The following is a 12,515-nucleotide window of genomic DNA, read 5'->3' as shown; positions in this document are numbered from 1 at the left end:
TGGGGTAAACTTATGAAACTGATAGGACAGAGTTGGGCTGGAAGGGATGTGGTCTGAATGCTTCAAGGAGGAATTTGATAGGTGATGTCATCTTACAGTTCACAGGAAGCTAGTTACTGACTTCCTGCCTGCACTTTTGAGTATGCCTGGCGCCCCAGGGTCCTGGTTGTCACAATAGCATTACTTTCCTCATGGGGAGAGTGATGTTACGCTTGAAGGCAAGAAGGGATAACTGTAACCAGGTAACACAGGCATGCAACACATTCACACTCCAGGCCACCAGGGGGAGCTTCTGATCCTATTTACTAGGTGACTCCCCATATATATGGTAGTCTGTAGGGAAAGTCAGAACAGTTCTTGCCAGGAAACAGACTGGAGCTGTCTGAGGCAGAAGAGGGTTTACTGAGCTGTGTAGCCGTAGTGCAGCAGTTCCTGGAAAGAGACATTCAGAAAGCCGAACATTCAGTGAGTGTGCAGGAGAGCGAAGCACAGGAGAGTGACATCAGGGAAGACCAGCTGCAAATGAACAATCTCCTTCTGAAGCGCAGATAACCGGTAGCCGGAACACCAAGGACTGTAAGGGACTCCACGACTTACATCAGAGACCTGCAGGACAGCTGAACTGCAAGTTAACTGTCTGCTACACACACCTGCGACACAGTAACACATAGAGCCGGGGCGTGCTAGAGTCCTTATAAACAGGCTCGAGTTACCAGTCATACAGGTATTGTCCTATCCTATATGGGGACAGAGAGAACAACTGTGAGGACCTATCTGAAGCCATAGGCAGTAAGGGACTACATCACCACCGCGCTAGAGGAAGGCTTTTAACTTCATCTGGTAAAGGGAACTCTGGATTCGCTTCCAAGCCTGCCGGACTCTGCCTGCCCTGTGATCTGGTGCCCTGGACTGTGGCTGCCTGAAGTCTTCAGTAAAGGTAAAGAGACTGCAAACCTGTGTCCTCGTTCTTTACTGCACCATTCACCATCTTCCATCTACACACCGGGAGCCCTGGGGACACACTTCACCTGTGGGAAGTTATACCATCTAGCTGCCATAACATCACCCCAGAGGACCCCTTAAAGCAGCGTCGGTCCCCACTGACTGAATACCACAGGTGGCATAAACTTTATTTCCTTTAACGACGTACACCTTTTACATGGGTGCCCAGGGCCATGGACCGGGTCGCCACGGTGACATCCCCCTGTGAACGCAGTACTGAGTATCCCACGGCCCTGGCGGGTGACTCATCTGTACTGGATGGTGATCAGACTGGAGATTACACACCATAGCTACCCCTTATTAAAGGGAGAAAATGTATGAATACAGCTGAGCTGGGATGAAACTAATTATACAGCTACAATATTGATGGGAACTTATCATTATATGTATAAAAAATATTTCTGGAGTGCTAATTTAAGTTCAGGCTGTCATGACTTTTGTTACTACTGTCACAGGTGTGTCGGACGCAACAGACTGTTTCTCTGCATCTGGCTGCAGAAGGTCTCTGCATTTGGCTCCTTAATCCTTCTGACTCTTGGACCCAGCGCCAAATTCCCTCCTGCTGTAGTTGACACACCTGAACCTGGGTGTTTATAAATCCCCAGTCTGCTGCAGAGAGTCACTGGTGATATTCACATTTTTCCCTTGTAAAGGCTTGGATCTATAGCAGTCGGCTAACTTCCCCCCTGGAGCTCCCTGAGGACATTTGGTGTTAACTCTCTGAGTCTGCTCAAGCTAAGTACATTTTTCTTGTCTGTCTACCTTTTTGTCTTAAGTTTACAGTGGGGACTGGCTAGTGCTCATCCCACCCCTTCCCTAGGGAATAGCTCTAGGGAGATACAGGGCTTAGGTTTCCTGCTCAGCGATTGGTGAGTAACCAATTTAAGGATGGTAGGGTAGGTAGGGTGTTATTAGGTCTGCCTAGGGGTCTCCACTCACCCTTTCCCTAGTGTCTAAGCATCCTTGCCCTCATCCCTTCGTGTTGCACATTAGTCTTTCCCACACTGTGCGTGACAATTACTAAGAGGTCCATGATGTTAGTATCCCCAAGTTGAGATCATTTACCGACTGCCTCTGTGCATCACAAGTGATGACTTTTTGGATCTAGGAAGAAGGAGGGGTGGTGGCTCCTGGAAAAGTTCTTGGAACAAATGCTCACAGTTTAAAAGGCTGTCCCCTTGACTTTTTGCAGTACATTTTGAAGCTTAGCTATGTTTTGGATGTGTGTTCTGCACAGCACTGTTGGAAGCCATGAGACATTACTACCACGTGATCTACAGTAATCCTTCACTACATGATATTGCTTTCAATTTGAAGAGGCACAAACGGGGCTTCCTTGGTTTAGGGCAGCTGTAGTCCTTTCCAGATGGATGCTGGCCAGATGGAAGTTCTGGAGATACACCAGTCCAGTAAGATTAGTCTACGGCTGATAATTTCAGTCTTAGTTTTAATTACGTATAGATGGAAGTGGTTCTGTTTAGCACATTTCCTTCTTTCTGTCAATACATTAATTAGGCATTTTATATGCTCTGCAAACAGTTTAGAGCTTTAGACTTGGCAGAACTTCATAAATCTATGCCCAAAATCTGAAATGAAATCGTGTGGATTTTTTGTCCATTAATAGTATTCATCACTTTTATTAGGTCTTGTGTGACAGTGCCAAGTGCATGTTAAGCTTAAATTGTCTTCCTGCACTTATTCTATTCCTCCTCTGGAATATCATAAACGTCGATAAATTGAGTCATGGTGCTCCAAGTTGACTTTCTCCTGCGAGGCCAATCTTGGTAGGAAATACATTGGCTTGGATACAGTGAGCTTCTGCTCCAGACTTCAAAAACTTCTACAAAGTATAGTAATGGGTTCAAGGGCCTTTAGTTGGCTATTTTGGTGAGCTGCAGAGTAGCCTTCTAAATATAATGGACTACCCAAGTGGCCTCCAAAGAAAGCTGAGCAAAGTCTGCAGAAAATTAAAGTGGCACAAGAGTACATTTCACTTTTCATCCACCATTTGGGTCACAAAATTTGAGAATTCCAGCTCCTGGGCAGACAGATACAGACAGGTCTGATACTGGAAAGGTCCTCTTGGTGGTCGCCAAAAAGACTTTTACTCTATCAGAAAAAGTCACCAAAAACTCCTTTTAATGATCGCCAAATGGTAGATATCCCTCTAGCGGTCTGTGGGAGGCACTAGATGCTGGAGCTCCCTCTAGTGGTAGGAGTGTGGTAAGTAAACACTCAAGCTCTCTCTAGTGGCCAGAATGTAGTACTACATGCAAAGCTCCTTCTAGTGGCAGTTGTTCAGAACTACCTTCTAACCTTCTAATTACAAGGTCATTCTTTGATATCTGCTGATTCAATAAAATTTCCTATAAGAAATTTTTTTGAGCAGTAACAAGTGCCTGACTATTAGGTCCAATCTCCACTACAGCATTCTATTAGTGATACATTGACATTTTTCTATTTTTGTACCTGACATTGGCCTATGACTTTGACCCGTTCATTCTAATGGTCTTTATTCCTGAGCTTGTGACATTGACTTAAAGGGGTTGTCCCGTGAACAAAAGTTGATTTTAATCAATAGATCTTGGAATAATAATAACTTCCACAATTGGATGTGTTTAAATAAAATGTTCCTGTGCTGAGATAATCTTATAACTGTGTCCCAGAAATTATTATTCCAAGATGTAGTGATTAAAATGAACTTTTATTGATGGGAAAACCCCTTTAAACTTCTTTCTATTCCTCCTTTAGAGATTAACTTGACACTGCTTCTTCATATCATTTTCTATCAATCTCCAACTAGACACATCACTGGTGCAATTGGAGGGCCGCAACCTGCAAATCCATAGCAGCTAAAGCGTGCTTCCAAACTCTCACTGATTATCTATCGGCAACCCTTCAAAAAGGGGAGACCTCCTGGTCTTTGTAGAGAGTTTGCAAACTTCCCAGAAGACTTTTTAAATTTCCTGGTAAGCAGCACTACTTAAAAGTCTCCTGTGCCTGGCACTGGCAAGCTTCACTGACAGATATGCAAAACCCATTTGGGGGTGTGGGAAGGGAAATGTGAATGTAGAAGAGGCGTAGCATCTAAAATGAGGACATTATTATTCAAAAATATCATCTCCCACAAAACTCATGTTTGCAAGTATGAGCTAAGTCCATAGCACATTTCTGTGGTTCCTGGGGATAATCTGGTGTGCTGCTGTAACAAGGTGGCACGGGGTGGTAGTCATGACCGAGTCCATTAAAGCAACAGTCCATAAGCACCCCAGCCCCTTACACATGAAAAAGACAGATAAAGTCGCAGCCCTGCAGCACAGTCAATTACCTCCAGCACACGGTTGTTCTCCACACAGGAACGACATTCACCACAGTTATCACATGGCACGCTTCGGTTCCAACAGTAGAAAACTTGTTTATTAAAGATGAAACAATCTATATATATAATTGTCTAAGGGTTTTTCTGTCTGTCTGTCTGTCTGTCTGTCCTGGAAATCCCGCGTAGATGTCATAATGGTTGCCATGGCGACGATGATGTCATAAAGGTTGCCTCGACCAATCAGCGACGGCACAGTCTGCCGCGAATTCTGGAATCATCATTGTCCATATACTACGGGGACATGCATATTCTAGAATACCCGATGCATTAGAATCGGGCCAGTCTAGTGAGATATAACTTCCTGCGCTTTCCCTGGCAAAAGTTGTCACATCGCTGCAACAGCAGCATCAGCTCCCATACAGCTTCTGGGAGGTAGCGGTGTGGGTGGTACTTTCTCAGTCCTGGTGCCCATTTCACTGTCCAGCAGTCCTTTGGCAGCACCTTCTCCCCACCAGGGGTATATCATGCTCCCATCAGAGGAGGCTCTGCTGCAGAAGCAGGAAATTGCTGCTTCTTCCAGGCTGCTAACCCAGCCCCTTTTTGTTAACCTGTTCTAATTACATACATGTTGTATAATACAGTACACTCACAATAGTACAACATCAGACATACAGACATATTAATAAAACAGTGATACACAATGTTAATACATTAACTTAGAGCCAAACCATCAGGGCGCTGCACGGGGGACACATGCCCCACATAAAGGAGAAAGGATGCAGTTGAGGGTCCCCGCCACCTCCTTGCACTGCAACAATGTCATTGCTAACCTTAAATTGGTAACATTTAATTTAATACTCTCTCGCAAGTTTGTGACAATTGGTGACATTTCTGTGAGATGCAAAATTTGCAATTAAAAAAACAAATTACATAATTACATAATCTTTTCCCATTTTGTGTATACAGCTTCCACGCAAACCAATGTGTCTTCATTGTAACAGACTACCCAATAACCTTTTGTGTACTTTGGTAGTATAGTTATAATTTGCTCTATAATCTTCAGTCCGGCAAAAAAGGCTGAAGAACTTCAGGACCAGACTACACAGCATTTGTTTGTAGTCTGTAACCAAGGAAACAAAAAGGTTTTTTATTGGAGCTGTGTGCACAAAAGGCAGGACTTTCTAAAAGATTGTTCCCAAAGTAAAACTTCAGATGTATCTCAGAGAAAGAAAGACAAGACATCATTATACAGGGAATAAAACTCTTGTATGTGCAAAAGATCTCTTAACATTTAGGAGTTTTGGGAGTAACTCTTGGAATTACTTTGATCGGGTCTTAAAACCATCAGATAGATGGATCTCGGTAAATACAGTTTCTGGTTTAAGACAATGATTTATTTCTGTGGTTTATTAAGTGAGAGAGATCTGAAAATGAAAATCCTGAACCCAATAGTGCTTTCTTTTAAGATAAAGACTTTTATAGGATGAGTGATAGTTTGTAAAAATTGCTGTCGCTGACAATATAATGCCCTATCAATATTCTGAATTACTTTCCCTATTTGCATCTCAGACCCGCATGTAAGTTCATACAATAACGAATGTCCTATGTAATGTAAAGGAAAATGCATAAGAAAGTAATTACTGTTGATGTAAGGAATAGAAAAGACAATTAACAAGAAAAAATAACCTATAGAAACTAGAGCTCACGTGCCCCAAAATTCAGAAAAAAAAATATATATAAATCTTTATATATTTAAAGCATGAGGATAAAAAGTTGGTTGATTAAAAACAAAGCCGCAGTGGATGGATGAAGAACAACATCAACAGGGACCAAACTAAGAATTGATTAACCACCTTCAGACCATTCAAGGCGGTCCATGTTATACTCTGCAGTGACATTTTAGAACGTCACTGCAGAGTAAAGGAGGTGTAAACAATCGTAGCGTGAGGAGTTGGTTATCAGACACAGCTGGTCTCTCCATGGGGAAGGCATAGATATTTTCTTAAGGTATCTTCCTTTCTGATTGCTTTATATATTGCTGAGTGCTGTGTATAGAGCATATAGAAAGCGCTCCAGATGTCACGCTGTGATGATCTTCGGTAAGGAAGAGGGGCCTCAAACGATCCTTGGAACTGGGCCCTAACTGTCCCTGTCCCAGGGATACTCTTGAAGGTATAGAGGCCCGGGTTTCCAACCTTACTATGCTCCTGTTAAACCCTAATCTGTCCCCTCCCTCACCACATGAGGCATGGGACAGAAATGTAAGCTAAACAAGACTCAAAGACAAAACAGGGATAACAGAAAACCTCTATCACACAAAAGTACTAACCAACAACAGGGAGGAGGACAGGGAGGAATAAACTAAAAAGGAATAGGGACCAAGAGATAAACACACATGTACTACAGCAAACTACAGATCACTACAACTACAACTAATCAGCTTTAGCAATCAGCACAGGAAGACAAATCTTTCACCAGCAAGGACTAAACGCCTAAAACCAGTATATATAGGGAGATAAGATCAAGTCAGCCTTTCTCAGCTGGGAACAACCAACCAGGCTGTGTGGTTTCAGCCAGCATGGAAAGAGTCATTAACCCTCTCATCACTGAAGGAAAGGAAATCCATTTAAAATAGGACATGAATCACACCATCTCTAAAAAAAGACCTGCTATTCATTACCCAATGTGATCGTCTAACTCCAGGTCTTCCAGGGGGACGTGACACCCTCGTGACCCCAGATCCAGAAGTTATGTGATCGCAGGGTGTAGGGAGGTCAAAGGAGCTGCTAGTTCCTAGGAGACTGAGTCTTCTCTGCTATGCAGCTAGAAGGTTGGATTTTCACTGTAACTATCTGATTTGGCTTTTAACCTAAGTCATGTGGAAAGGTTAGTTAATAGGTCGATACTAACTTTTTGGATTGCTATCCCCAATAGGTGGCACTACAGTTCAAGTCCTCTTCCTATCTGAAGAGACAATTTACAACCAAATGATGTGTCCAATGTTGGGGTCTCCTTGTTTTTATACAAGGTTTAGCTGGTAAGTAATGATACAGTATTGGATCAGGACAGAGTACCTGCCAGTATTTGGCTTTGCATTGCCTCATTGTCCTCCATCATGTATAGAATTGATGCTTAAAATACAGAAGGTCATGTCGTGGACTACAGTATGTTTGATTCTGAAAGAAACGTTCAGATCAGTGACTATAGGCATGGCTGTGAAGACATTAAACGTAACCTTATTTCGGATTCATCATAAGTCAAGCAATTACATTTCAACAGAAGAAACTGTCCTGTTGGAATTTCTTGAATGTGCAATGAGGAATAGATGAGATGAGGACGCATGAAAGATGACATACTATACAGTGCCTTGGAAAAGTATTCACACCTCCGGAAGTTTTTCACACTTTTTCATTTTACACCCACTAACTAAAAAGTATTTTTTTTTAGCATTTTCTGTTTTACCAACAAGTATTTGTGATGTGCAAAGGAAATCATACAAGGGTTTCTCATTGTTTTAATAATATTAACCTGAAAATTATGAGGTGCATTTGTATTGGGCTTCCCTCACCTCCGAGTCAATACTCTAGGACCACCTTTCGCTGCAGTCTTTTGGGGTCTGTCTCTCCAGCTTTGCACATCTAGAGGTGACATGTTTGCCCCTTCTTCTTTACACAATCGATCAGTGGTATTAGATGTCTGTGATCAGTAATTTTCACATTTTATCAGATTCTCAATAAGATTTAGGTCTGGACGGTGACTGGGCCGTTCACACACATGAATATGCTCTGATCTACACCATCCATTGTAGTTCTAGCAGGATGTTTAGGGTTGTTGCCTGCTGGAGGGTAAACTTATGCCCCAGTCTCAAATCTTTTGCAGCCTCTAGCAGGTTTTCCTCCAGGATTGCCCTGTATTTAGATCCATCCATCTTGCCATCAACTCTGACCAGCTTCCCTGCCCCTGCTGGAAAGAAGTCTCCCCACAGCATGATGTTACCACCACCATGTGTGACGGTGGGGATGGTGTATTCAGGGAGATGTGCAGTGTTAGTTTTTCACCACAGATAGCATTTTGCATTTTGCCCAAAAAGTTTCTACTCTCTGACCAAAGCCCCTTCTTTTACATGCTACATAGACTTGTATTGGTGCGAGTGAGCCGAGTCTCGGCGTCAATCGCAGCATGCTGCGATTGTTCTCACATGCCGACTCGGCCTGAGAAGATAATCGCAGATGTGAGCTGCCCCATAGAGTAACACTGGCCTGAGTGTTATGCGATGTTTTATCACATAGCACTCGGTCATATTGTATGGCTAGCTTAATAGATGTACTGTGGACAGATTCTCCCAACTGAACTGTTAATCTCTGCAGCTTCTCCATAGTGACCATGGCCCTCTTGGCTGCTTCTCTGATTAGAGCTCTCTTTGCTTTGCATGTCAGCTTAGGTGGACGGCCATGTCTTGGTAGGTTTGCAGTTGTGCCATACTCCTTCCATTTTTGGATGATGGGGTGCACAGTGCTCAGTGAGATGTTGTTCAGAGCTTGTGCTAATTTTTATAACCTAATCCTGCTTTACTCTTCTCCACAACTTTATCCCTGACCCGTCTGGTGGGCTCCTTTGTTTTCATGATGCTGTTTGATCCCTAATGTTCTGACAGAAATCACTGAGGCCTTCACAGAACAGCTGTAGTTATACTGAGAAGAAATAACACACAGGGGACACAATGTAGTAATTATGTGACTTTTTGAGGTGATTGGTCACTCAAGATTTTAATTAAAGCTATCAGACTACAGAGGGCTTGATGAAAATAAATCTCACAATATTCAGATTTATATTTGTTTAGTGTTTAGAAAATTATGTTTCATTACCTTTACACTTCACGAATACTTGCTACTTTGTACATTGTGTGTATAAAATTCCATTAATTTACATGCAAGTCTGTGGTGTAATGTGGAAACTTTCACAAAGCATGAATAATTATTCAAGACACTGTAGTACTCCTCTTACGTACAAGAAAATAACTACTACAATGCTGCTCCTACATACAAGAATATAACTACTATAATACTGCTCCTATGTACAAGAATATAACTACTATAATACTGCCCCTATGTACAAGAATATAACTACTATAATACTGCCCCCTATGTACAAGAATATAACTACTATAATACTGCCCCTATGTACAAGAATATAACTACTATAATAATATCCTATGTACAAGAATATAACTACTATAATACTGCCCCCTATGTACAAGAATATAACTACTATAATACTGCCCCCTATGTACAAGAATATAACTACTATAATACTGCTCCTATATACAAGAATATAACTAGTATAATACTGCTCCTATGTACAAGAATATAACTAATATAATACTGCCCCCTATGTACAAGAATATAACTACTATAATACTGCCCCCTATGTACAAGAATATAACTACTATAATACTGCCCCCTATGTACAAGAATATAACTACTATAATACTGCTCCTATATACAAGAATATAACTACTATAATACTGCCCCTATGTACAAGAATATAACTACTATAATACTGCTCCTATGTACAAGAATATAACTACTATAATACTGCCCCTGTGTACAAGAATATAACTACTCTAATACTGCCCCTATGTACAAGAATATAACTACTATAATACTGCCCCATATGTTCAGGAATATAGCTACTATAATACTGCTCCTATGTACAGGAATATAACTACTATAATACTGATCCTATGTACAAGGGTATAAGTACTATAATACTGTCCCTATGTACAAGAATATAACTACTATAATACTGCTCCTATGTACAAGAATATAACTACTATAATACTGCACTTATGTACAAGAATATAACTACTATAATGCTGCCCCTATGTACAAGAATATAACTACTATAATACTGCCCCTATGTGCAAGAATATAACTACTATAATACTGCCCCTATGTACAAGAATATAACTACTATAATACTGCCCCTATGTACAAGAATATAACTACTATAATACTGCCCCTATGTACAAGAATATAACTACTATAATACTGCCCCTATGTACAAGAATATAACTACTATAATACTGCCCCTATATACAAGAATATAACTAGTATAATACTGCTCCTATGTACAAGAATATAACTACTATAATACTGCCCCTATATACAAGAATATAACTAGTATAATACTGCTCCTATTTACAAGAATATAACTACTATAATACTGCCCCTATGCACAAGAATATAACTACTATAATACTGCTCCTATGTACAGGGATATAACTAATATAAAACTGCTCCCATGTACAAGAATATAACTACTATAATACTGCTCCTAAGTACAAGAATATAACTACTATAATACTGCCCCTATATACAAGAATATAACTACTATAATACTGCCCCTATGTACAAGAATATAACTACTATAATACTGCCCCTATGTGCAAGAATATAACTACTATAATACTGCACCCTATGTACAGGAATATAACTACTATAATACTGCTCCTATGTACAAGAATATAACTGCTATAATACTGCTCCTATGTACAAGAATATAACTACTATAATACTGCCCCTATGTACATAAATATAACTACTATAATACTGCCCCTATGTACAAGAATATAACTGCTATAATACTGCTCCTATGTACAAGAATATAACTACTATAATACTGCTCCTATGTACAAGAATATAACTACTATAATACTGCTCCTATGTACAAGAATATAACTACTATAATACTGCTCCTATGTACAAGAATATAACTACTATAATACTGCTCCTATGTACAAGATTTGAACTGCTATAATACTGCTCCCTATGTACAAGAATATAACTACCATAATACTGCTCCTATGTACAAGAATATAACTACTATAATACTGCTCCTATGTACAAGAATATAACTACTATAATACTGCCCCTATGTACAAGAATATAACTACTATAATACTGCTCCTATGTACAAGAATATAACTACTATAATACTGCTCCTATGTACAAGAATATAACTACTATAATACAGCTCCTATGTACAAGAATATAACTACTATAATACTGCCCCTTATGTACAAGAATATAACTACTATAATACTGCCCCTATGTACAGGAATATAACTAATATAATACTGCTCCTATGTACAAGAATATAACTACTATAATACTGCCCCCTATGTACAAGAATATAACTACAATAATACTGCTCCAATGTACAAGAATATAACTACTATAATACTGCTCCCTATGTACAGGAATATAACTACCATAATACTGCTCCTATGTACAAGAATATAACTACTATAATACTGCTCCTATGTACAAGAATATAACTACTATAATACTGCCCCTATGTACAAGAATATAACTACTATAATACTGCCCCCTATGTACAAGATTTGAACTGCTATAATACTGCTCCTATTTACTGGAATATAATTACTTCTTAATCTTCTGATGAATATATGACTTGCTCTTGAATCTTTATTACTCTTGTATATTTGCAGTTGACGTTTTCCCTTGTACATAGTATCTCTACCTGGAATCACCGGCTGAATGTTATCGAGATGGGTTTTGCTCCCCTGCACCTATAACCTTTACCAGATGATAACACAATTTATTCTCTTAATCTCACACTCATAAGGTTAATAGAATTAAGATGTAACATTGCTGCGGTAAATATTTAAGAGGTCATAGTTGAACTGCGTCCACAAGGAAAAATATGCAGCAATTATTCCTGAGCGCTCTATCTTCCCCGGCTATGTTGGCTGCCGGCCCCGGCTATTACTAGACATCAGTTCCAGTATTGAATCCCGATGCCAGTGCATGCTTTTAATTAACATCCGCGGAGTGGCGTTATCTGCCTTGATACTGTGTCTGTGGTGGTACATCCCCACAACTTGCAGTGGAATAGAGCGTCTTGAGGAAAGTCTTGAACGTCTTCCAGACACATCATGGTTCAATAAAAAAGTATAAACATATAGTCAAGTACTAAACACAAAGGCATCGCTGTTTATAAGGCTCGTTCATCAAGCCTAGCGAATGTTAGCATGCCGCTCATTTTCCTATACCGCAGCTTGCTAATGTTTATGGGAATTATTACCCGGCTGCTTTCTTGGATGAACTAGTTCTTCAAGTAACAGAAATTAACCAGAATCTTGTGTTGTGCCAAGATATTTTTGCCGGCA

The sequence above is a fragment of the Ranitomeya variabilis genome, chromosome 3 (assembly GCF_051348905.1).
Source record: "Ranitomeya variabilis isolate aRanVar5 chromosome 3, aRanVar5.hap1, whole genome shotgun sequence".
Lineage (NCBI taxonomy): Eukaryota > Metazoa > Chordata > Amphibia > Anura > Dendrobatidae > Ranitomeya > Ranitomeya variabilis.
The sequence above is the reverse complement of the archived record's forward strand: the minus strand, read 5'-3'. Positions refer to the sequence as shown.